This window comes from Oenanthe melanoleuca, chromosome 20, assembly GCF_029582105.1.
Source record: "Oenanthe melanoleuca isolate GR-GAL-2019-014 chromosome 20, OMel1.0, whole genome shotgun sequence".
NCBI lineage: Eukaryota > Metazoa > Chordata > Aves > Passeriformes > Muscicapidae > Oenanthe > Oenanthe melanoleuca.
In genome coordinates this window covers 163,611-191,592 of record NC_079353.1, presented here as the reverse complement: position 1 = coordinate 191,592, position 27,982 = coordinate 163,611, and the positions used below count along the sequence as shown (strand labels likewise).

General features: G+C 38.1%; 1 long non-coding RNA gene across 3 annotated transcripts; it reads right to left on the bottom strand.

The window, feature by feature from the left end:
* Positions 1-39: 39 nt before the first annotated feature.
* On the bottom strand, positions 40-26,604 carry LOC130261466 (uncharacterized). 3 transcript variants are annotated; one of them, XR_008841988.1, is made up of 4 exons: positions 26,413-26,584; positions 24,059-24,132; positions 20,707-20,840; positions 3,462-4,968 (listed from the first exon to the last, which is right to left on the bottom strand). It is a non-coding gene; the product is annotated as an uncharacterized LOC130261466 (long non-coding RNA). The 3 variants fall into 3 exon arrangements; XR_008841986.1 differs by lacking the exon at positions 20,707-20,840 and having other exon boundaries at positions 40-4,968; positions 26,413-26,604; XR_008841987.1 differs by lacking the exon at positions 20,707-20,840 and having other exon boundaries at positions 24,059-24,129; positions 26,413-26,595.
* Positions 26,605-27,982: the final 1,378 nt, after the last annotated feature.

Sequence of the window (27,982 nt, the reverse complement as noted above, 5' to 3'; positions counted from 1 at the left end):
TTTTATTCTCTCACAGACTGATATAATTTTTGGGAAGGAATTTGTTTTTATCTTTTTTTTTTTTTTTTTTTTTTTTTTTTTTTTAGTTTTCTTACTTCTAATTGTTTCCTGTGATCTACAGCAACGTGTTGCAGGGAACTAGGACAGCCCATGGACTGCAAGCTTTGGGATACAGATTTGGTACTGAGAGTCCATTCTGGACTGCAACCAGATGAGCAGATCCATTTCAATGCACTTTTTGTTAATTTTGGAAAAGTTACCCTTACCATTTTTTATTTGAAGAAAAAATGGATGTTTCTTCACTGAATCCTCAATTTCAAATGTGCTTAGTACTATAAGAACCGTAGGAACACCCCAAAGTAAAAAAACACTTGTTGGGTGAGTCCTGCCTGTGTCCCCATCACTTGTGCTCTGCAGCCTCTGGCTACATGAGAGATGCAGAGAAGGGTTTCCAAGGGCATTGACACTGTGCACTGTTTTACACTGAAATGTATATGTTCTTCTCACTGAAAACCTGAGAAACGTTTTTATTATTAAAAGTTGGTTTGTATTATAAGGAAAGAAAGATAATCTTGTTTTTTTTCTACCCTTAGCTGCTTCAGCCGTCATTCTGTTGAGCAGTTACACTTGTTTAGCATGGGGAGCAGTCAGAACTTTAAATGGTAAGGAAAAAGCTGGGTTTGATTTCAGCTCAAACTGGCAGTGTAGAGCTGAACTCTTCCTGTTTGTGCAGTCACCAAAAGCTGGGAGGGAGACCACAGACTCTGGTTAAGGTAGAAAAGAAAAACTGGTTTGATGCTACAGAATTGTGGGGTTTGAACCAGTGCTGGGAACTAACAGGTTCAAGTGGAAAAAGAAGAGTGCAATGCACAAACCAACCTGCAAGCAAAGAGAGATTAGATCTGCAGAATTTCCAGGGCTAAAAGCAAAGAATCAGGCCTGGCACAACAAAACAAGTGCAGATTGTGTAGATTTGGAATATCTACTATTTGGATACAGTGGAAGTGTGGAAGATAGTCAAGATGGAGAAGATGGGAACTAGAGCAGCTTGATGATGAGGTGGGTGGGGCAGGGTGGCAGCTGCAAGTGGAATTGCTTGTGTATGTGTCTCGTAACTGAGTTTGCTGAACGTTTTCAGTAACCGCTGAAGAACAGATATTGGCAGTCTGGGGTGATGCTGTTTTGAACACTGAAGAGGATGAAATGAGTGGGGTTAGATTTTTCCACAGAAATACTAGCTCATGCCTTTGAAGATTAAACAAAATATTTTGCTGTATTTCTTAATTTATAATAAAAGGACCGTATCATATCAGAGTTTGTCACAAGATGGTGCAGAGGCAATTTGATAGAATCATGAAAGTTCAGCCTGCTTTCTGCTAGGAAACAAATGGTCAGTTATGATGGAGAACTATTCAGGCCTCTCTGATGAGGGCAAGTAAGTGAAAATGCAGTAGCTAGGTGTTGAAGCAAACAGATACTTTTATAAGAAAATAATAATGAGAAAGACAAAGACAGTTCAATCTCAATATAAATACAGCCTGAAGGAGAAAAAGTGATCAGGGTGAAATACTGATAGTTTTTCTTCCATCAGGCTTTGACAAAAAAAGAAATAACTTGTCCAAAGCAAGTTGTAAAGGCTCAAGCAGTGAAGAAATGACAGTACACTCCCTTAGGTGGAATCCTGGTCTCCTTTGAGCTTACAAAGCATATGATTTGAGTGAGCAAAATTGAGTGATTGAATTAGTAGCTTCAGAAAAAAGTGATAAAACCCATGGGTGACATTTGTCACTTACTGCACATAATCATTATAATAATCTCATTGGGGCTTAAGATCTACTATCAGAAAAATTACTGATATATGAATGCAGTTTTTCTTATCCTATAGAACCAGTCAGCCATTTCATTCTTACAAGTTACATATCAAAAAGTTAGTTCTTTACCAAAGGAATATACATCCAAAAATCTGGCCTGTTTTTGGAGGGTGTTGTTACTCCCCCAGTTCCGAACAAGATACAGGGTCCAGACAGAAAAACCCCAACAAAACCAGTCCTACTCTTGTAAGGCTCGGGGTCCTGGGTCAGATCCTGAGAAGATTGCTCAGACCCTCTATCCGTTTCAAACCGGATTAGAAACAAAGCCATAAACCTCCTGATTCTTAACACTTCCAAAGTGATCTCAAGTGTTTTCTCTCCTGTTCCAGCATGCCTCAATAAAGCTGTTTAATGCTTTAGGACACACTTTGTTCAGCTCTCTCGCCCACTGGCAGCAGTGAAAGCAGAGAGCAGTGCCCTGGCTGGTGTGAAGAGCAGAGTTGGCACAACTTTTCCAGTCAGCCTGGAGAAGCCAAACTGCTGCTAAATAAAGCTGCTTTCACTGAGCTGCCAAGGCTTCCTTTGAGCTCTTTAACAACCCCTTCTGGTTGTCGTGATTCACTATTTGAAAAATACTTCTCCTTGCCAAAATAATGACTCATTTTGTAAAATGTCAATTAATGCCCTGCAGAGTCTGCAAAAGAAAAACAGGTCTGTTTTTAAACGAATTAGGATAAAAATTAGTAATTGATTTTTGAATCAAGTGATTATTTTCTTGATCCTGCTTAAAATTAGATTTAGTTATAAGCACTTTGAAGGCAGCGCAGAAAGAATCATCATTATTTAATCAGATTTAAATTACTTACATAATTACTTACATGAGTGACATATTTTCATCTCAATATAATTAAAAATAATTAGAATGGCTTTATCACAGTTTTAATGTGCAAAAATTAAATTCACATTATTAGAGGTGCTTGAATATTGGGGTTTTTTGATGGAATTTATCTGCAAATTATCACATGAAAGTTAATGTGGCTATCACATGAATGCAAGATTTGGCAAGGTTGCATCATTCATCTGTGATTCCATGTGAACTCAGTTCTGTTTTATTTTCAGGGAGTTTACTATAGTTTTTGTAAATAACAAGCAATTTTAGAACTGGTACAACACATGGTGTGTCTTGCTACAAAAAGTAACAAACCTTGAGCCTTTTTTCTTATGCCTGCTTGGGTGTAGGTTCAGTAAATTCAGTAGAATCAGTGTTCTAGATTTGGTTGCCAACCAGTGGCAACCAACAGGTTTGAGCATATATCTCAAATGCGACAGAAGTTTCAACTTCTTAAGCAGTAGTTTAAAACTATGAACTAGGGAGCTATTTCACCTCTGTATGGATGAGAAATAAGAACAGTAATTCCAGCTGAAATGACTGCATTAAAATTGTGGAGTGACAAGAAACAAATTTGTTTTTGTATTGGATGGGTGTGATCAGCACTACACTGTTCACATCTCTCTTGGGATCTGTCACTGTTCACCAGTGATCTGATAAATGGGATAAATGGTCTGGTGAGAAAAAAAAATTGAAAATGTCATTTAGGATAACAAAATCCAAAGGCAGTTGAAAAAAGCTGCAAAAGAAAGTTAAAGTAATGAGTGTCTGAAGTGATTTAATTGTAATAAAATGAACTATCAGCAACTGCAGAGCATTGGTCACACAAAATAAATTATTAGGCAGTGGAGGTACAAAGTCAGGTTTTAAATTTGATACCCAAGCTTTGGAAAATCTTTCCGAGTTTCCATGAACCATTTTCTGGAATCTTTAGTTCAGTATTTTGTACCAACCCAAAAGAAACTGGAATTGTTAGGAACAGAAAAGAAGCCATAGCTTATTAATTCCATGGTGCCCCTGAGTCTTAACCACTACAAGAATTATTACTGGTTTAGGCATGAAATGCTTTTGAACCCCTTTAAGGATCTGCACACAAGCAATATGTCCTGTGCCATACAATGGCTTTTGCAGCACAGAAATAACTCCAGTTCATGACAGTGTAGGCATCCTCTGACCTCTGAACAACCTGTGCTTCAAATTTAGCAATTTTTCCTCCTGACTTTCTTCTCTGTATGTACCCCAGAAAGGTTCTTGATGAGAAGCTCAGGGTTTCTCCCTTCATCAAGTGAGTTTCCTTTCGTTTGGGTATTTATAACCATTAAAAAATGTCGAGAATACTGTTTAGAATTTGCCTAATACCTGAGATCAGACTCATCTGAGTCCAGTCTCAAAGTGATGGAAGAAAACCCATAGGAAACCACATATTTCTAGCTTAATTCCTCATTAGTAGTTAAGTTTTATTAATGGATACTCATAAAATTGTAAAATACATTAAATCTCATGGAAATATCTATATAAGCAGCAGTAAGTAAAACCCCTGCTGGTTTCAACAGCCTTTTTCAGACATAAAATCAGGCAGGAGAAAAGATTATATGACAAGTTGCCATGGCTTACAAAACCACAGTCCCATTTACTATGTCTCTATTTGATAAAGGCTCTAGGAAACTTCCCAATTTGCAATTAGTAATGGAATTAAAGCTACAATTTCAGCATATTTATGCACTAACAATCCACAGAAACTAGCTCAACTCTGTGTTTACTGGCCTATAAATAGCCTTATCTCTCTTTGTACGAGGAGAAATGAAAAACAGAGAAGGTAAATTACCATATCAAGATAGAAAAGGAGAGAATAAGATTCGTCTTTTTCTCAGATGGAAAGTTTTTCTGCTAGGCCAAGCCAGCCTTCCAGAAGGTTGCTCGTGATCAGCACACAGTCAATGCAAGGCTTTTTCTCCTCCCGGAACAACCAAATACTAGGTAACCATTAAAGTTGTGTGTTTATCACAGTCAGAATGATTCTGGATTCATGTTTAAGGAAACTCATAAACTCACAACTCTTCCAAATTAATGTCGTGTTAGATGTGAATCTGAATATTCCATTGTCAGATTCTAAAAAATGACAGAGGTTGCAGAATTAAAACTAAAAAATCCCTATCAAGCAAAGAAATTTCCACTATCACCTTACAATTATGCTGCTTGTATCTACAGCTGAAAGGACATTAAGAACAGTAGCCCAGGTTTGCAATCCTGTCCGAGTAGCTGGATCCCCTAAAGAGAGAAAAGTAAATATTCAGTTAGCTCCACTGGGATAATTTGGCTGTTTTTGTCAGCAGGACATTTGAAAACCAGTCCAGAAATACACACCCATAAAATAACAGGCTTTCCAAGAGACACATGTGGAACTCAGCTTTCTCATGTACACATCCATCAGCCCCCGACATGATGACTCATTGCCCTTAACTTCTGTTCTCCTGCTGCTGTCCTTCACTGCAGTTGAATGACACTCAAACATGCAAAATTGCTTCTTGCCTCTGAAAGCCAGAGGAAATTAAGGGAATCACTCCCAGGCCCTCTCTTTCTCCAAATGAGTTTTCCCACTTACTAATATAATAATGAGTAATAAGCAAATAAGTAATAAGCAAATACGGTCTAAGCAGTCACAGGAAATTGTTTTCAGAAAGCAATTTTTGATTGATACAACTGAATGGACACTATTAAGTGTCCATTATTAAATTATGAATTGAGAAGTGGTGTCAGCTTCTGGCCAATTTTTTTCTTCCATGCAGTTGATTGAGAGAGCTGTGGAATTAGAGCACAGAAAGGATGTGAACGAACACAATGAACCTAAATGTAAATGGCTGCAAGCCCCTGGTTTCATTCTTTTGTGAACATTTTTCATTTTTTTCCTCATAATACATAAGCCAAAGTCTCAAAATGCTGGTACTTCCCAGCTTTACCCCCTTACCCACTAGTCTTTTCCAGACACACAAGGTACAATGCATACTGACATTTTGAAGTGCAACCTTTATATATCACTAGCTGGCAGATTCACTCCGAAGTGGCTATACTTGAGTTTTTAAATCTACTTCTGGCTATGAATTCAGAGGTCACAATGAAGGCAAGGTATTGGAAGATAAAAAATTAGGAAATGCTTATTCCAAACTGGTATTTGGGTAAATAGTATTTAAGCTGACTTAAATATAAGTCAGAATTTTCTGACAAAGAAAGATCACAGAAAATATAATCATGCAGAAGACTAGATTTTTTAGGAGAGACATAAAGGTCTTATGGAAATGATTGTTCTGAATAAATGAAAGGAAATAGTTTTGTCCCTTCACATGCAGTCACAGGGGTATTTCTATTTCTTAAACAGCAAAGAAAACATAAGGCATTCATTGGCACTATATGACGAGTTGATAGGACTGATGGCATCCAGCTGCACCTTCAGCCCTTCACTCCCAATAGATTTTTGTGCTCTTGAATGACAAATAATGAATTCATCTCCATTTACATATTACAACAGTGATGGAACAAATGTTCAAATTTGACTAGTCAAGACCCATGGACCAGGCAGCTAGCCTACAATGAATTAAGTGTTCCCTTTTTCTCTGAATGCTCAGATAAATAACTGCTATGATAGTAAAGGAATGGCTGCACCAAATCCATAGGGATCCCCACTGAAAATCCCTGCTTCCACAGAATGGGGCAATGGTACAGCTCATTTATGGGTGGAAGGATTTTATTCTTCTCTGTTGCTTGACCAGGAGATGGCAGTGATTCCTTTACAGAAATAAAGCTCCAAGAAGACAAAGAACTGCATTTAGTAGATAGGGAAAGACATGCAGAAAACAGCCTGCTTGAACTCAGTGAACAAAATCACATTCTGCAGAGAGCAGAGCTAAGCTGTTTTTCTTGCTTCTGTGACTATCTTTACTATTTCTCTGGTGTCTAAAAGAAAGAAAAATTCTTGGAGATGCACAGCATCCAGACCTTTCAGTTAGTACTAATCCTATTTCAAGAAGAGCAATAAATTTATATGTCAGTCAGCAGCTGTATGTTAGTATTTTAGTGTTATTTGTGAAAACATGCTCAGAAGCTTGTACATTAGAAAGAACCTGAATAAGCAGAAGAGATCTCCCCCCCACCAGGCTCCTCCCCAGAGAAATGCTGCACATTCCTGTGCCAGTGCTGTAACTCAGAGCAGGCAGCTGCTCAGCACTGCTCCCTGCCACTGCCCCTTTGTGCTGTGCCCATCTTCCCCCCTTACAAGTTCCTAGATCCCACCGTTGTCCTGAGAGCACATCCTGGCTGTGTGCTGCAGGTCCTGCCCGCCTCAGCCTGGCCCACACTGACAGCATCACTTCTGGACTGCCCAGGGGGCTCTGGCTGCCCAGAGACCACAGTGTCCAAGGCAGCTTGGAGGTGTTTTGGAGCAACCTGGGCTAGCAGAAGGTGTCCCTGCTCATGGTAGCGGGAGTGTTGGAACTGGGTCGCTTACAACCCCTAGCATTCTGTAGAAAAAAACTTGCTTTCCTAAAGAAGCAGGAGGAATTGTGTGGCTGTGTAGGAAACCCTTACTCTTTGGCCTGCAAAATGCATATACACAAAACAAAAAAGCTTTTGAAACAGTTTATTTCCCTCATTTTGCTGAAGTTCTACAAACACTCTAGAGAGGGAATATACAGGCCAGACTGCTGAAAAATATAGTGAATTTGGTATGGTTCTTAAAAGATATTAATGCTAACCACATTTCAAAATCATGTTTATCCTAGAAGTATGAAAGTTATAAATTTATTAGATTACTATGATAGATCCAGGTGGGGTTGTGTGATGCTGCTCCATTAATCTCAAATTTGCAGATTTTTACCAAAACTCTAGCAGAATAAGTAGAGCAATATAATTTGCCCATTCGAAGGAGTTAACACTTCAAAATTCACGATGAATATTCCTAGCAAACAGCTCACAGAAGCTCCCATGAGAAAAACTTTTTACATCAAATATTCATTACATCACCGTAAATATACACCACAAGTTAGTCCACAATATTATGTCAATGTAAGAAAGGGCATGGGTCTTTCTGTAAATTATGTATTGTGGCTTTTAAAAGACTTCTGCAGGACAAATTACTGAGGACTGTTGGAATAAGGCTTTCTCTGCATCTTTGTCATTTGCCTTTCAATAGCTATGTGTGATGATTTGTAACTGCTGTTGTCTGCATCCTGTAGAAAAAGTATCTATCCCCACCTTGACAGTCTCAACTTCTACCCAGCAAGAACAACTCCTCAAGCTGTCTTTTTGCAGCTGGCATTAACTTCTCCAACATCATGCAATCCTCCATCCTCCAGGCAGATATATTCCAGTCTCTTGGAGGATGTAAGTGTACTCTAGGCTCACACTGAAGCTCTGCAGACATAACACTCTAAGTTAAATAGTTATGTTGGACCACACTGTGGCAAGAAGGCATTTTGCAAATAAATGTAGGCATACTTTGTATGGGATCTAAGCAAGCAGGCTTAGATTTCAAGCCAAGAAGCTGATAAGTCACATTAACACAGCTTGTAGCATTGTGGAACAAATTCGCCTCACACAGGTTAGAGGACAGAGATTACCTTTCAAGCAATAATTCTTGTGCATCTACAAAAACCAATCCAGTTTTAGCTAGTTGTGGATGCAACCAGTCTCCTCTGATTCTATTGGCTTAAAAAAATTGCTCTTACATTTGGCTAACTATTGTAATCTATTCCTAAGGAGAGCAGTAACTTCTCTTTCAGATGGCATATGTAAACTAAAAGCAGCCTTTAGTCTCTTAGTGTCTAGAAAATGTATGTCAACACTAGGTACATGAGTGTATGGCACTTGGATGGAAGCACACTGCCATGGAGTGAAGGAAAACAACATGGAAGAGGTTAGCATTATTTTCCCGTTAAGCTTCTACCATCCTGTCTCATAACAGTCCAAAGAGGGAAATGACAGACTTTGCATCAATATGTATTTGTTTTATAGTCTACTGTCATATCCATAGGAAAAAGCATTACTGTTAAACATTACTGCACTGTTTGAGCAAGGTAAAGGGTGAAGATTTTTGTCCCACTAGCCAGTATTTACTCACACAGTTTGCTTTTAGTAAGTTTCTTTAAACACTTTATACATTCTTTGTAAACTTCCCTCCTATACTTTCACTATAGAAGGAATATTATTATATTACATTACATTATGTTATTTTGGTTTATTTTCGATTTATATTGTAACCATCTGATACAGCTTTAAAGATTCATTTCTTCAGTGTCAGCTTGCTGGGTTTACCCTCATACAGTCACAAAAACAATGACAAGGCTATTTGGCTGAATACACCAAATTATGAGTTAATTGCTTTTAGTGAGAGAATAGCTTAGTTTGAACAAAGACGGGTGTCACAGCACAACTAAAGTGTATCAGAAACAACATGACAGCAGGAAAATGAAAAGCTCCAAAGAGATAAGCTGGAGAAGTTACATTTTTGCTGGATGTGATTACTATAACTACAGTAACATGTCTCAGTGACAATAAATTCTGATTATTTCACCTCCGTCTAATATTTGATCATTAGAAGGATCTACTTCTTCTTAACATCTCTTTACATTTTTCTTTAAATCCACCACATTCTGTCCTTTTGCTGAATCAAAACAAACTGAATTAAATTATGCTCTGGGCCTGTCATTTTCCAGTACTTTGTGATCTATTAGTTAACAGGCATAAATCTTCTTACAAAGGCCTTTGCAATTTTGGCCAGCTACTTGCTGTCTACTTCCTTGATCCTACTTAGAAACCATATTTGCATCAGCTATTTATTCTCAAAAGTTTAAGACAAATACAACCAAACCCCGCTAGGATAAGTGATTCTGTTTTAAACCTATGTCAGGACATGTAGTCGTGAAAACTAACGTGGTATGTTATCCAGTAAAATGGCATCCATTCAATTCACCCAAGAGTTATGGCCCACAGAGTATAAAAGAGCGTGGATTTCTTCACATCTGGAAATCAGAATCATGCTCACACTCAACATCAATTTCCTTCCATCCTAACTTTCAGCTAATGTCATTCTGGCCTTAGTGCTGGCATCAGCAGATGTGCTGCTTTGCTTAGCCATTGCAGCTTTTTCTAGATGGCCTCTAATCTTGTTGGTTGTCAAGCTGCAGGGTAGAAAGAATCTGTCAATACACACAGCTCTAGCTTCCTAAATCCCTCTGTAATTCTCATTCCAGTCAGTATCAGAGTAATTGCAGTTTCATATGATCAATGTCCTAGCCCAAGTACAGTCCCCCATCTGCATAAATGTTTCCTGATCTGTCTTTTTACCCAGCCCTGGGAGATCTGAAATTGTTTTCTGTTATACTTGTTTTACCATTTCAGTCTTTAGCCTCCAGTTCAAGGTGTCTCTTAGTTGCCATCCATGTGAATATTACTCTGTTTTCAGCATAACATTCTTCCTCATTCAGACTGTCACATCTCCTCTGTTCTCAGTGACAACTGCCTGTCCTTACACTCTGTATCTGGATAATGTAATATCACAGCCTATTTCCTGAACAGGATACATTTCAGTTATTCCAATTACACCACATTTGTCTTTAAGCATCAGATGTCCTTGCTCTCCCAGTCTTGTTTGCCATTTCCCTCCCTGCCTCACCATGCCCTCCAGCACACAAAGTATTCAACTGCTTGTCTGCCTCACTCAACATTTTTTATACCTGTCTAACTGGAAGAGTTGTGCAGTTATTACCTCTGCGAAATAAAAATATAGGATCTTATATCGGATCAGGGTTAGCCCTTGTTTCAACAATAAAGGGTGCTCAGTATAACCTCTAAGAGAGACAAGGCAAAACAACATTATAGAGGAAAAGCTTTCCCATATTTGTAGCCCTTGTAAGCTCCCAGAGAGTCAGTCATCTGCAGCAGCTCCTATACGGCTGTAGAAGAGCCCTGTCTCTGTTCTGGTCAGCAGTTGCTAAAAACTAGAACAAACATCAAGGCCCCTGTGAAAAACAGGTCTCCTAGATGCCCGTGGAGATTTTGACTTCACTCAAGTATTTCTGCGTCTGAAAGTCAGGCTTTTGCCCTTCACTTTGCAATGCAGGTTTTGCCATTTATTTCTACAGATGTTTAACCAAAAGACTCGAATATGTCCCACGGCTGGAGCCATTGCAGCTCATCTCACTCTGCCTCTTCGTGCCAAGGAGATAGGCATGTAGCCTGATGATTTCAGGAACCCTGGCTGTACTAGTGCTACAACTTTCAACACAGGAGGCCTTTCCTCCTGCTCCAGGGAAACACAGCTTAACACCCAAGTCACCTACCTCAGTCACAGAGATGGCATAATGTTTTCCAGCTCACACCCTCACTGTGTACTTTATTTCATTTTTATTTTACTTGAGTACATGAATTGCGTTTGCATTAGGCCAGCTATGCCAGAAGCATCATCACAGAAACGTATTTAATTTGACAGCCTGCTGAAGTGGAACAGCAATGTTACTCATTACTTACTAGGCTGAAAGTCTACCAGAGCAGAAACTTCTAATGGAAGCTTTCCTTCTCCTCTGTGACCTACCAAGAACAGAGGATTTGTTCTTCTCTGTCTCAGTTCTGAACAACAGATCACCATGCTGGACTCAAAGTGGACGTAGTCAGGATACAGTAAGGACACTTTTGGTTCTCAGAATATCCAAAGGGGGGTAAAAATGTAGTTCATAGTCTGTAAGTTCAGTAAAAACCAACTATGCTGCATGTGTACTTTTACTCTCACCCACATTACTTTCTGAGCTACTGTGGCCTAATTTCTTATTTACCTCAGTTCAAATTCCAGAGTAATTTCAAGACTTGCTTTCCTGCTTCATATGAACACCAGGACTGAAACAGTAGCAGTGGATTTACACAATCCTGACATGCCAGGCAATGAAGTCAGTCTTCTCCTTGCTCCTCAGGGAAATGCAGTGGGATTAAAAGGGCAATAATTGACCACGTTCTTATTAGTCTGGCAAGCATGAATCTCTGGAATGGGATCAGATCTTGGTTCTCAACGTTTTAGCGAACCTGTACAATATTCCAAAGCTACACAGCTGTCTCCAGGAAGAAGAGTGCAATATGAAACTGTTTTTCAAAACAAAAATGGCAAACTTTAAAACCAGGGTCGGATGTAAATCCAACAGGCTTTTGTTGGGTGTTACATGCGGGTTAAAATTGGCCCTGTTACATTAGCAGTGAGTGGATTGCTGATTTTAAAACAAGCTATCATAATCTGAAGTGAAGAACACATGGTCCATTGCTAGTTAATCTTAAAATAGTTAATACTGTGAAATTCATGCTAAAATGAAAATCTTGATTTGGATAATGTATTCCGTTACATCATTTTCACCCATTTCAGAATGGAAATTGTTTTTTAAAAAGCAATCTAGCTTCACACAAATCTAAACTGTATTCATTTTTGCACAGGATTTTAGTCATATCCACTCATTCTCATTTCCAGCTAGATACAGCTAAACAGCTTCTATGCCCTCAACAGTGTTTTGGAATTCACAAAAACACTGAAGCGGCTTGTTAACATAGTGATATAACATATTCATTATATGCCAGCAGAAGTATTACAAAGTTTGGATCTGTTGTTATGAAGATGGATTGATACTACATAGGATTCTTTACAGTTTTACACCATTCTTGCCAGCATTGTCCCTGCTTTCAAGCTAGGTAAAGAACTATTTCCCCAGCAACTACAGACCGATTCATTTCCATCCTTTCACAGAACACAACATCATTATCTCAGTGCCAAAACAACCTTCTGATGGAAAGCCCTTCCAAAAGATAAATTGTACATTTGAGAAGTGTAGTTTGGAAGAGTACTACATTCCAAAACTGTTCTCTCTTTTATTCCTAACGTGTATGTGTCAATGAGCTGAGGAGTTCCAATTTTAGTAACTATTTTACCACTGCAGGAACATATCTGTTATGCAAATGCTTTCAATTCAGAAACTTGCACATTCAGCTGCAATCAACTAATCAGGTATGTTTGCATTCCCTATTTACACCCACCCAGTCATGGGGAATTTACACATAAATTAAAATCATACTTTTCTGCATGTATTTGCCAACTTTTTTAAAAGTAGCCAAAACCGTGCAATCTATCCTAATCAAAAAACTTGACCAAACATATGTATAGCCATACTTAAAACCAGCACAAGCACTTCTGAATACCAATTATCAAACATTTATGCAGCTGCACACACAACTGAGCTGATGATGCTGAGCACCATCCTTCTGATTAACTGTGATCTCTCAGATTTCATGAATACACATGTACCCCAAGACAAATTATCAAAATCTAATTAAAAATGTATAAATCCCCCACTATTTAAGGCTCTCTACAGAGTCTACAAATGGTGTTAAAATAGAGGTTTATAAGCATTTTCATTAGGGATTATATTATTCAAATGTCTAAAATTAATAAACCCATAAGAAGTACTTTAGTTATTTATTTGAATCTTCACTAGTCTCTAATGTAAGAACACCATTCCACACATTGGTTGCCTTGACACCCTGGCAGTCTTTTGAAGAACGTAATAAAAGATAGTAATATCTAGCTTTTGAAGAGTGTTTCACTAGCAGACCTTGTCCTCAGAAACTCCCAGCCAGTCCTGTAATGTCCTATCACTTTAGGCCACTCACTTTGCTTTATGCTTATCCAGTTATCACATGGATTCCAGCAGGCAACATTTAGCATCAATCACAGCAGATATTGCTTCTCATGGTACAGACAACAAGGGAAAGGGAAAGGGAAGAAACACTGCCTACATGCTGAGGAGCAGGAAAGCATGGCATGGAACTGGAAGCATTGTGGAGGGATGTGAGTTGCTGCACTAGTGAGTAGCAACATGGTGCCACTATGAACTAGGCCTCATTAATTCCAATGCTGCTGAAAAAATTGTTTTGCTGTCATTTTTAACCATAACACAGACATTACTGCAAAAAAACCCCATGAATATGGAACAGTAAATTAATTGAGTATTCAAAATGCACTGCGATCAGTGCAAAATTTTCATGTCATCAATCTTATTCACTGCAGCCATCTCTGCTGTCTGAAGAGAGCATGCAAAGTGCTTTAAAAGAAGTAGGCTTTTGTCCTATTCTGCACAGAAAAAGAAGGTTGAAAGAATTCAATTAACCTGGGAGATGCAGTCTAATTTCATCCAGTCCAGATGGAATTTTCTGAGTCCTTTCTTCATATGGAAGTATTTTTCATTAGGAGTCATTAGGAGAAAACAAACTCATTTGTTCCTCTTCTTACTAATTTGAATTATTCTTTAGTTGAGAATTAATGCATGAAAAGATTAAATAAATTATATTGAAATGAAGATGTATTAGCCAACAGCATTAATGTTCTCATTGTCTGTGGGGTAGAAGAGTGGGAAAGAACCCTCCGATACATAAAATTTAAACCTGGCACCTGTCATCATGCATGCTTGTTGGCATTTCATTAAAAAATGTCATTGGAGAGCTGCTAAATAACTTCTATCTTAAACAAGTAAGACTAAATAGTGACTTGGGCTTCTTTTGGTCACTCTGACTGTCCAAGTACAATAGAATCACAGCATTAATGTTAGTTGCAAAGTAATGCTCAAAGCATTCAGAGATGCATGAGTTAAGCCATGTAACAGAAGACTACTAAGAAGTTAATTCTGTGGAAGTTTTTAATCTGGAATTGAAACACAGTTAGGTTGTCAGGTTGCCAATGAGAAACTGTACCTAATAAAGAGATAAGAGAAAAAAACAAGGACAAGAGTTTATTAATAAAATAGCAATACAGCTTTTTAAACAGATGTGGGCTTCAGTGCCCAGCCTAAAAATCTGATTTCTCTTGGCTTCAATTTCTGAACTTAGTGTTCCTGAGGTACACAATTTTCAGATGATAGTAATTCCATGTAGTACAGGAATATACTGGGCCTTTCATATAGAAGCTTGAAGCATTCACATGTGAAGACAAGGTAATGGAAAAGTAGAGCCATAAGTGATCGGCTCAGCTGGAGAAATACTGCATAGTATGGTCACTCTTCCTAAGCAGGGGCAGAGGATGACAGCAATGATGGAACTGGCTGGCTGCTTTAAAACAACACCTAACAACATCCTTGTTCCCACTTTACCAAGGCCTGGGTTACCGTGAGAATCAGTCAGTCCCATCTTCTTCAGTACAAGAAAACACTGTTGGGCTGAGCAGAAGTACAGTACAGAAGATCAGTGACATACAATGAGCTGAAAGCAAAGTAAAAGCCAAAAGTATCCCCAAGAATGCTTCAAAGTTAATGGACTGACAAAAAGAATGAATTTGAGACTTGGAATCAAGGTACAGATGTTTGAAAAGGTTGTATCTTAAACAAAAATTGTATTGCCTGACCCAAACCTTAAGAAGTTCTGCAACAAGTTTCTATACAACAGAGATGTGCCTTCTGTTGATCTCCTGTTTTCATCTAACCATTTGTAAGAACCATTCAGAGCCTGTCATTGAATGTAAAAAGCAATTCTAAGCATAAAGATTTGACTAAGTGAGCAGATGGTCACCTTATCCCTGATTGTTAGTTCATGAGGCCTTATGCATATGTCTTTCACATTAAAATTTAATCAAGATAACCATACAGATGTAGAACAAAGTGATTTCAAACTGCCACAAAGCAAACAAGGAATGTGTCTAAACTGGGCAGCTTTGAGTGGCTGAAAACAAAATAGCTTGTGACTTGTTCTTAATAGGCTTGTTCAAATGTCAGAACTAAAGAAAAATTCTCTCTAGCAGTTTATTATATACAACAGCAGCAATATCACCTTCTCTGTTTATAGAAACATATATTTCTTCTTATTCACTCTAGTGTTCCTCAGATAATAGTACTAAGATTTGTATTGATACTATCGATCCGGCGAATCCTGAAGACAATAGAATTTTCAATCTTTAGCTTTTAAGAATTAATCTTTCAACAAAACAATCAAATCAAGTTTAAAAGAGGAAAATGGCTAACTGGCCATAATGTCCACTAGCTCAAGCAGATACAAGGCAAGCTGGTATGAACACTGCACACCTTATGTGACCAGATCAGTCTGAGTACAGAGAAGTGCAGTCACTCTAAAACAGCATATCACAGAAATGCACAATTCTTGGCTGGTCCAGTGCCACATTACACAGATGGCACCTCTCCAAAATCTTCGTCTTCCATGAGAAACAAATTCATACCCTCCATCCTGTTAATCACAACATACACACACACACACACACACATACATATTTCCTGCATGGGAGGCCCAAGAGAGGAGCAGGTAGAACCCAGACCTGCTTCCTTGCCAAACACCAGAGACAGACAAGCAGCTTCTTGGAGAAGTGGAGAAATAATTAAGAGAAGCAATGGAAATTAAACAGATGATAGCTATGTATGACATGTAGGCCAAATTAATGGTACTAAAGAACCCCATAAATCAGCCAACGTACTTTAAAAATGTCACGCTTTTGCAAAAAAGTGCAACCATAATTCTGGTTTTCCTAAAGGCTAACACTACCTGCAAGATGGGCAAAATAATTATTCTGGGCTCTTTAGCATGGCTAAGACCTCAGCTGGAATGCAGTATCAACTCCATTAAAAAAAAAAAAAAAAAAATCAAGAAATTCAAGAAGAATATAGAGAGAATGGAGAGGAGAACAAGAATGACCAGAACAAAGACCGACTACAAAAGACTGAAATTAATTTTCTTCAGTCTTAGAAGACCAAAGGGCAACATGGTAACAGCCTTTAAATCCGTGGTGGGAATGGATGGGCCTATTTTAACAGCAAGCAAAATGAAACAAGGGGACAGGTCACAAAGTGACATTGTGATGGTTGTTGGGTACAGACCAAGCAAACATCCTGCAAAGGACAGCTCTTCGTGGTTTGGAACTCAGGGAGAGTTCTCATGGTCTCTCAGTGTACCTTCTGGCCCTATTTGTCTAGGAAATCATGAACCAGAGAGTCACTGGGTCAGGTTCTGTTCAATTAAGATCTCATGAACCCACCACAAGGTTACTTAAAATGAAGAGTTTGAGTTTTCTTCCTCCCCTGCCTCTCGGGTTTTTTTTATGCTTGGTTAACCTAGTTTTTGAACCAGTGCTAAGTACATGGCTTAAAGGGTTGAGATTTTAACTTTTCTTTCCTTATTTAGAATGTCATACTACACAATCCCTACCATGGACATCAATAAACTAGATTTGAATATTTTTACCAGTATGACAAACCCTCTCTCCACCGCAGAACAGCTATTGAAATGCCAAGTAACATGATACCCATACTGCTGCACCAGCACCACGTGCTGATTTGATGTAATAATCTGTGGGTGTAAACAACTCGGTCTTGGGAAAACATGAGAGTCCCAAGACGGTATGTGTGACCTTAGAACAGGAGAAGACTTTTAGGGTTTCATCCAGAGACACACAACATTGTCCAGAGAATTTCAAACCATCCTTTCTTAACCAATGAATCAAATTCAGCTGCCCCACACACAGGTCACACACATTCTTTTTTTTCATTATTTTGAAATACCACCTGTACAGAGATTAAATGTGAGAATTGCATTCAGAAAAAAAAAAAAAAAAATCCAATAGCCACAAACTGCTCTCTAGACCTCTGGATGTAAACTGATACTTCCACAGACAACATACATGTCGTAACCACAGCGGAAGATCTGATCCACAATACTTGAGCTAAAATGGCTCAAATAGGTTTATAATAACATTTTGTGATTTAGACAGATCTTAATATGTGAAAATCTTCCATGCCTGCTCTGATAGGCAGCTGAAGTTTTTCACAAACAAATATATTTCATTTATTTATTACATGTGCAATAGGTCAAATACAGAGATTCAACACCCATAGGAAATACTCAAGTCTAGAAATTTTAAGGTAAGATCGTTTTTTTGAACTGTCCTTCTATTAAATGATGCCTCAGAGAAGTTTAAGGCAACATAATCATTAACCCCAAATTAAATTGACCGTAATATGATTTGCATTATATAATAAAGTGTGATAGTAGTGGAATGCTGAAAAGACACAAAAGACCAAATATTTAAATTTTAAGATTTCCAATTAAAAGGTAGCCTGTAAACCTACAAAATCCAGTAAACAATGAGAAAAAGGATTACAATTGGCTGTGCTCTCAGTGACCTAATTTACATGTGAAAGAGCTCAAATTCTGGTTAATTATATTACAGACAAAACCCTGAATATCCAGGGCATGGATATTAATTTCTCAGAGAAATCTCTACCTTCTTTCTCTATTTTCTTAAAAGATACTTCATCTCACTGGTATTCACAGGTCTGCAGAAAACATCCAGTTAAAATATATCAATAAAAGTGTAACAAATATTGATACAAAAATTGTTTGGGTATGGGTGTTTTATTAATTTCAAGATTGTTTAACTAAATATTCTACTTATCTCTGCCTCTGCTGAATGCTCCTGTGAGTCCCCCAAGCCATCTTTAATTCATAATTTACATAGAAATAAACAGAAATTCATGAAACCTACGCACATTTCGGAAAAGAAAATCTTCGCTCATGCATTCCTCCCTTTAAACTTCTTTTCATCTCCTTCCATATCTCTTATCACTCAAGTTACAAACAAAAGAATTAAGCTACAACTGAGATCACATTCCCATACTCCACACCAGAAAGACTCCCTCCTGTCACAGCCTCCAGAAGGACTGTAATTTTCATTGAGGTCTCTGGCACCATTCACTAGAGAAAGAGGTTTAGAATTATCTTCTTTCTTCTCCTCCATATCATATTACACTAGACACATGTACACAACCCTTTCAAGTGCTTTCTAAAAGCATACTGGAATACTAAATTTTACAGCTCTAGGTTTGTAGGAGTTTGTGTGTATTTTGTGTAAGAACTTGAAAAAAGGATAGCTCCTCTTCATTTCATTACTGATTTCCCCCATAGCATTTTCCCCTATTTTGTTCCAGACTGGTTCACTTTCTAGATTTCACTTCCAAGGGGTGTTCAAGTAGACTCTTAGTATAAAAGACAACATGAATTAAACTGAACAAAATTTACTTGTTAACGAGCTAAAAAAATCTACTCATGTATTCATTCAAGACAAATTCGCAACAAACCTTGGGTGAATTTAATAGCTCGGTAAAAAATAATGTAACTTAAATAATATTCACTACTGTATGTTTCCTAAAATTATATATACTCATTCAATTTGCTCTTCTGGACTTCTACTGTGAGACAGAACTGAATGATTAAATTTCCTCTATAAATCCATCTATTGACAGGGCAAGTCACTCTAGCAACAGCTACTTAGAGATTCACACCAGAGTCTTCCACAACAGAAGCCTTTTCAAACACACATGCATAAACTGAGATTCCTAAACTGATACCCGGGTTTCTCATGGGCATGTGGAGTGTTCCCTGATTCTAGCAGGGTTTTGTATGTACATGGAACATTCCATATACAGCTTCACACAGGGACATAGGATCCTCTGCTGGAAATATATAAGTTTCCCAGTTAATTTTTAATTAATCATTTTAATTAGTTGTATGTAGTGCCCGCTTTTGGCCAGCATCATTTAAGTTCCTTCACAGACACTGTTATTTTGATCATTAAATCATCCAAACCTAAAGTTTGCTAAAATTAACCCTGACAAACTTTAATAAACAAAACCAAAGGGATTTGAAGATTGGGCATCTGGGATTTTAAATTTATGGCCCTCCAAGGACATTGGCATTATTAGAAGATGCAGAGGAGATTAAGGTCTGGAAAGCTGGAGACTCCCCATCTGAGCAAGAGATAGAGACTAAAGAATGTGGACCAGATTAGCATGAAGAGAAATCAATAACCAATAGGGGACAGAACACTAACTAATGAAGAGAGTTATGCAATTTAGAACCAAAGACTATTAATTTCTTTGTTTGATAAAAATGTATAGATAAGTGGAAAAGTCTTGTACTGGGGTCTATGCAGAGGCCAGAACTTTGTCAGCTACACACACACACACACACACATACCTCTTGACCAAGAATAAAGTAGTGTCTTACTCCCTAACACTAAAAAGGCAAAGAGTCTTATTAATCCCAAATATTCAGAGGATTTCAGTAATACCTCCATATATCAAAACATCCAAATCTGCCTATTTTCCCAATTTAACAGCTTTCTCTAGGTCAAAATTGACTGCAACACTTCTTCAAATTAATTAATACAAAGCATGGAGTTAAAAGTTTTACATATTTCTGTTCTAATACCTAGTGCAGGATGATAGGACACATAAATATATGTTTACCCTCAACCTACATATGTACCCTCAATCCAGATACACGAGGAAGAACTTCTAGTACTGCAAATTATTTGAAGTGTTTTTTAACCTTTCCTGGTATTGACATAATTTCCTTTGGGAGTGGAACAGACCCTGTCATAACTTATAGCTTCTATTCAGCACAGTAGATCTCATCTAGTTTGGCAAAGGTTCTTCTCTGGCAATTAATTTCATGTTTTATTTATCTCAGAATTCTTTAAAGCTCCAAAAGAAAATGCTACTTTGTGCATTGCAAACTACATTATGAACAGCCAGTATCACAAAGAAAGGTGATTTCTGGATAGCAATCAGATTGCTTCCTTTCAGAGAAAATTAATCTAGCTGTGTATTTATCTCACTAATTGCACTCACAGCATTACAAATTATCACCCACGTCCCATTTACATTATTCAAAACTCAATCTCTGTAAGTTACTAAACCAAAAGTGAGCCATACGTTTCCTCCTGAGACCCAGAAAACACACCACTTGAACTGTAGATCTGTATGAACTAGATTTACCAGGAAAAAAGTTTAGATGCCATAATTGCTAAGACGATAATCAGCTGAGAACGTGTGTGATGTAAATGCACTGCTTAGGAGAAAAGAGGACAGCTGACCCAACACATTGCTGAATTTAGACCCCTCTGATAATTATAAACGTGAAGAGCCAGTGTCTTACCTGAGTTCAGTTAAATTCAAGAGATAATGTAACATCCAAATGGAAAGTGCTGAGCACTTTCACAGCTTCACCCCCAGATGCCCTCACAGCTCTAATAAGTTTATTGGTAAGGTTAGTCAGTCTTCACTGTTCCACTGCAGAAATGAAAAACAAAAATCTTCCATAAAGAGTTACATAAATGTGTGTCCCAACTAGCAGAAAAAATGCATTGCACAGAGCTACAATTCAGGGGCCAGAATCTGCTGTTCTTATTTAGGCCCAGCTCCCACTGATGTGGGATCAATGAGTTCTTTTGCTTGAAGCTGTACTGAGTAAAAACTGAGAGACTGAACCCCCAGTTGAAATGCTGGAGCTTAGAAAGAAGTGGGGATCAAGGTGGCTACTGACTGTACACAAACCAAGAGACAAGCCACAATGGAAAAGGTGAATTTTCTATAGGGCAGAAGCTCCTGTATGAGACCACTAATTTAAAGGTAAATACTCTCACTGCAGTCTGATTCTTCTTGTATGAACTACTGAATTTTTGTGACCATTAATTTACCAAATTCCAGGTTTTGCTTTTCAAAAATTTTTAGAAAATTCTTCTAAATAATGAATGATAGACTGCACCATGTAAATATTATTCAGTCTAGCTTTGAGAAAATAATCTAAACTAATACTAATCACCAGCTGACAGAAGATGCTCCTCTTCTTTCCTTAATGATGTTCATGTTCATATAACATATACCAGGTTAAGACTGTATTCAAAATGCACAAAATGCCAACAGAAAAGGTTTGTCACTTTACATTTCCTTCTATTTCCCTACTTCAGTAATTGCATTTATTTGACACCCTGATAGCCAAATGTCTTTATTTGTTAATTAAACTCCTCATTTATCCTGAGCAATATATTTTTTTTTCCTGGTGATGTGAGAAGAAGATATATACACTAAGGGCCATAAAAGCACCTCCATTTACTACTGCCATGTTGTATCATCTCCACCTCTTGGCTTGAAATTTATTGGAGGTGAGTGTGATCAGAATTACACTGTAAGTCTGCATGCAAGCAGTTTTGGCATTGCACTATAGCTACAGGAAAAACAGCCAGGCTGAAGGCTTGAATTATGGTCCTGGACCTCCCCCTCCTGCCTTCCATGGCCAACTTTTTCTTAATGTACTTTTGGAAACCTGGCACCATAACAGAATGCAAAAGAGTGGAAAGAATAGAATAATGTTCAGAATCTCTTGAATGCACTACTTTGGTTGATCGCATCCACAGTGAGCAAGCAGCCAATAAATTTATCCTTGGGGTTCTCAAGAAGAGAAACACCCTCGTATCTCCTTATTCTCTTTCTTCTCTTTTCCCTTCTTTCACTCTTCTTTTTAGCAAATTATGGTGTGCTTTGTCTTTATTTTTGGTTTTTGTAGGGAGATGGATTGTGAGAAATCATAATTAGGGGAGGCTTTTTCTGCTGGTTCAACTCAACCTGAGCCTTTGCATTTCAGTACCAGGAAGCATTATGAATCAAAAGCTAAATATGTATGATTTCTCTGCAATGAAGAGCTCACCCCCTTTAAACAGGGGTTCTATGAAAAAAAACTCTGTTAAATAGCTCCACAGAAACATTTCTACAGCTAGCAAAAGGCTTCTGTACAATTAGACCACTCGTCTTCAGAGAAATTATATTTTGCTAGCAAATATGGTCCACTGTAAATACTTTCCTCACTTTTCTATGCATACAAGAAAAGGACACAGAGCAGATCTTGCATTCAAATATGCAGGGGTTTTATCTGTAATAAACTATGAATAGCATGAATAAAATATTTGTAAATTTCTGCAAATAGATCTTAGTATTTATGAAGTTGTTGGTTATGCATAACTTTATTTGTAAGTATGTTATTGCCTGAGAGATTAGTAAAACTATGGTTTTTCAATGGATTTTGGCTACTTTGTGATTTACGTGGTCAGTTAATGTTTCCTCGAAGCTGGAAATAAGTAACTAGAACTGAGACAAACAAAGGCACATTTCCATTAATTTTATTAAACAGTTAGCTAAAGCTTGAAAAGAACCACAGACCCTTATGCAACAGAAGAAATAGATGGGTTAAAGTGAACAGTAGGTGGCAAAAGAAATTAATGGCAGCAAGTTTGATTGTAAGTCAGATTGTATTTACATATTAATTTTTGAAAGAGCTCCTCTACTTATATCAGCAGAAATAATATATATGGCTTGTTTACTTGGAACTGAGATGCCAGACTGCTAGAAGTGATAGAGCACGATCTGTGGTTTTTTTCTCTCTTTTTAGCCATGAAAGTAAGACAAGCTGATAGTGGCTGCAGAAGTAAAGGCCCCTCTAGGTCAGTGTGCAGAATACTTGTTTATCATTTGCTTCCTGGGAAGGGCAAACACATCCCATGAAAATAAACCATAACTGGCTGGTGAATTTCGAATGCCACTATTTAGGTAACTAAACTGGTTATGAGAACAGTTTTCTTTTTATGTTTAAACTTCAACTGATTCTGTTCCTTCTCCTCTACTTTCTGATAATTTGTTCTGTATAAAATAACAAAAATCTTGGTAGCTTGGAAAGTGCTGTGCCTCAGCAATGCCCTAGGCTCCCCGAAAAGTTGTCTTTGGACAGCAGATAGTGACAAAGTCATTAATTTAGAGAGAAGGAAAAGCAAAAGAGCAGCTAATACACTAAGCTGTCACTAGCAGCAATAATGTCCATTCCTGTGATTGCAGCAGGAATCACAGGATAAATCATACTGGAATAAACCATATTCAGTAGATTTATAATCCCGGCGATCTACTAGACTAAGGACTGCTGGGTGAGCGAAATATTATATCACACAAAGATGCATTTGACATCACATATGTAATGACCTATTCTGTCAAGATGAGATCTCTTCTTCCATTAAAAGAACTTAAGAAGCCACATTACTTTATATGGATATATTCAGCCCTGTACAATTTGTAAAGAAATCATGACCTCCAGAGAAAGAGAAGAAAGGGGAAAGATTTCTCCCTTTCCCAGTCACTATGAGCCTCAAACTGTTTTCACGTGTCATGTTGCCAAACTCCAGTTGCTTGGAGAAACAGAGTGGTTTGTAAAGGTTCATGAAAATAGACATGTGCAAAGTGATGAAAATACAGTAGGAAAAAAATGTATAGTTAATGTCTATGCAAACCTAGTCAATGGTCCTCCAAACAAGGAGCAGAAGGAACATAATGTGGTTTAATAATACTTCCTCACTGAATAAAGTGAAGTTACTCTAATGGTGGAGACAAGGAATGAAGTAGTTGCGGACAATTACTTGCTTATCATTACTTAAAATATTCATACAACTTACAGTACTTTGAACTCTTACCAAAATCCTAGTGGAACTACAAGCAGCCATCATGGCATTCCAGAATCCTCACTGAAGGATCAAAGAATCTTCTGCTGAAAAGGCAAGGGACAAAATTGGTCTGTAGACAGTTCTGTGTCATTTGCTTCAAATATTCTGTCTGTAATTCTCCTTCTCTGGAAGAAAAAGTAGGAGGAATCCTCTCCCTGATGCTCGTGTGAATTTAGCTTGTTTGTTTGTATCTCCATGGAGACAATACAAACACATCTGTTTTCTTTTTACACTTCTGATGGAAGCATTCTACACAGAATTCATTGTTGTAGGAAACAAAAATATTATCTCGAGGCAGAAATGGAGATAATTTTTCACACAATGAAAAAGGAAACCTGGTTTAGTCCATTTCCATCAATGATCAGTGTCACCAGAAGAGCAGAGCAGTGGAGTTTACAGCCGTATCTCAAAGCTCAGGGTTTGTGTTTCTTGAATAATAAAATAATGTTAACAAAACAGTTGACGCTAAGCTAGTGTTACAGGGCAAGAAAAAGAAATATAAATGCAGGAACTCTTTGCCATCAGGAGAAATGCAATATTCTACCATTCTGAAATGGCATGATATTATAATGCTGTCACATCTGTTATACATTGTTGCCCTTTGTGTAGTCTCTAAAAATTAGTAATTCCCAAGGCCTGACAAGAAAGCTACATTATCTGTAACCTTATTTTACATTTCTCCTAACATTGACACACTGCCAGTTAATGAAAAAGACATTGCCCTGCAGTGGTGTCAGTTTTGTTCCTTGTTAAAGATGTTCCAAGAACTGGCGAAGGAAAACAGAAGTTGAAGCAGGGTTCATTATTTCAATAGCTGAATGTCCAGTCAGTGCCTGAAGCACGTGAAACTGGTTTTTACTAGTCATAAGAATGTCCCATGCTCCTTGTAAATCCACTAACATAATGGAACATACCACTTGGAAAGATCACTGTCTGCAAAAGGAGAAAATAAGAAAAAAAGAGTTCCTACCAGAATTGAAGTGGTTTTGAAACACTAATCTTAGACAATTAGGATTTTAGTTACCTTGCTGAAAATAAAAGTTAGAAGTTAGAAGGGAGTAGTTATCTGAAACTTAAATAATTGATTGTCTGTCATTTTATGTTTGCTCAGCTGCACTTACAATGGAAAAAGACTAAACTAGTGAGCAGATCCAAAGGAACATAGACAATGCAACCAGAAACCCACTCTTTGAAAAATTACACTACCCCAGAAATCATTTGTATTGTCATTGATAGAAAAGGTCAAGAGTTTAGGGTGAGGAAGACTCACCTTACTTCCTCCTTTTAAGACCTCTCCCCACAAAAACAACCCCAGACTTAATTTAAGAAGTCAATCACTCATGCTTAATAGCTATTCAAGCTAATTACCATAGGAAGTGGGGATGGGAGGGGCTGTTATTATGAATATGTATTTGTTTGAATCCTTTGCCAATAAATAGATCACCTGTGATTTTGCAGTGCTGTTAGAGGATTGCCTCACACTGCTGCCCAGCGCTGAATAAACACACACTTTGTAACTTTAAATTGTTAGAGAGTCTTTTGTCCGTATTTTGGTAAATAATTTTTCACAAAATTAAGTCATTACTTTTAGAAAAGCCACATTTATCACAACACACTACCTTCAATACGCATTCCTAATTTTCCAGCATTTTATTAATCATTCCCGCTTGTGAAATCTTTAATCTGCAACATGAAATAGTCCCATCATGCGCTAATCAAATTTTAGATGTGGCCACAAGCCTAGAAATAAGTTCTTTCTCTAAGTTACCTTCTCTTAAATAGAAATGATTACTGTTTGCCACACAAAATCCTCATAACAGTAAAGAAACAGAAATTATGTTTTAGAGATACATCAGAAATTTCAAACACCAAACTTTTTTGTTATGGACACATGCTAGTAGTTTCCCTGGTAAGTCCTATCATCTGAGGAGCACCTGGCTCTTCTTTGTAAATTTTCCAGTGTGCTGCAGCATTGTTAGCACATCTTGGAGTCATGTTTTAATAGACTGGGCCCATCTATTTCTATTTCTTTCAATGTTGCTGCCTATGGCTGGAAGGAAAAGGTGACCTGTACTCCAGATTCCTTCCCCAAGGCCCTGAAGACACTTTTGGTTAACTCTGGACTGTGCATTGTGGTTTCATCACTACCCACAAGGAAAAGCATAATAGGCAATAGTCCAAGGACCACGCCAGATCAGGAAGTTTCCTAGTGATATCCTTAACCTAGGCCTGGGGAAGCAGCAGACTTCTCCAAGAGGAGGGTGTGGTATTTGGACCCTCTATTCCTCTCAGAAGGGGAATAGTCACCTACAACCATAACCTACCTTTCTTTTGACCAAGTCACAATTTGGCCCTTCTGCCCCTGGCAACATCGTTGGTCAGTGAGGAGGGCAGGGCTCGGCGCTGCGGGGGCGCTGAGGGGACACCGCCGCCCGCTCAGCCGCTCCCCTCGCCGGCGGCCCCCACACGCAGTACGCTCGCGCGCCGCGTTCCCTCTCGAACCCCTTGGGGTGCGCGGGCGGCTCTCGCGAGAGCTGGGGCCTGAGGGCGGCTGCCCGCGCTTTCCGGTCAATTGTCTTTCCACACTTTCAATATATATTTTATAAAGGTATCAGCTACCCCGCCCTAAGTACACCCTGCCGGAAGAGGTATTGGCGTTCATGTCGCGATTTAAGCTATTTAATTGTCAGCTAGATAAGCGGATTTCACAGCTGCAGGGCAGGTGTTCTCTGGAAGGACACTTCAGACCATTGAAGTTGAAGCCGTCTCACAGTCGCTTCACAGCTCCTTCAGCTAGGCCGTGATTTTTTATACCTCTCAGAATACTGGCGAAGGAATTTAATGACATGGCCACACTTAGAGTAAAAAGGGTACAGTCCACATCCCAGGCTAATTACAATAATAATAAAGAGAGGTAGAAGGAGTATGATATTAGGGTAGCAGAAGCAGGCAACAGGTGAAAATCAGGACAAAAAGGGCTGCTAAGGGGAGCTGGCTTTTCGGTACCACAAGCAGAAGAGTATAAAGGAAAAGGGAGCTGTGGAATAAATTGCCCCCACATACACCTGCTGTGGTACTGAGCTGCAGGCAGCTTGATGGTTCTTTCATTTTTCTCTCTTCTAATTTTCCAGAAACATATTTTTTCACATTTAAAACAGGAATTAATGTATTTGGCTATTCTAGTGAAATGTATGATTTTTCAGTTGAAGAGTAGCATGGCATAACATTACATGAATCAAAAACAGCATAAATAATGAAGAAAATTTTTGCTAATTCCAATAACTAATATTTCTGCTGTGTGTCCCAAGAGTTCCCAGTCAATGCAGAAATGTTGCTGAGATAGAAGATTTTCTGTGATCTTAGAATTACTTTGGTACAACATTCTGTGTTACAAGCATGTGATAGTTAATGATGTGCCTGTGGCATGGTTCACAGACAGAAGCAGTACAAAAATACTGAGGGACTGAGTCTTCCTTAAGCTCTGAAGCACTGCTGCACTGAGAGACAAATACTTAAGGACTGGTATATGTCCTTGATGGAAATTGCAGAAAGAATATATATATAAGTTCTATCAGGTTATATACATGTAAAAGTTCTGAAATATGTTCCTTTGTCAAACAATGAAAATATTTTAAGTGGGATCCATGGAGGGGTGGTGTTGTAACTCAGTCTAAGAAGTATTTTCTGTTATCAGTACAGATAATAAAAGTAGAGGATAATTAAAAAATCTGTCTGTGGCACATCCTTTAGAGCTGCTGCAAACATTTCAGAGCTGAGAATTCAAAATTATCTTGGCAGGTTGGAGAGAATCTAAACTGAACAAAGTTAAATTCAATAAAGGTAAGTGTAAAATGCTCTACACTTAGGAAAGACAGATGAAATACAGAAAAGCAA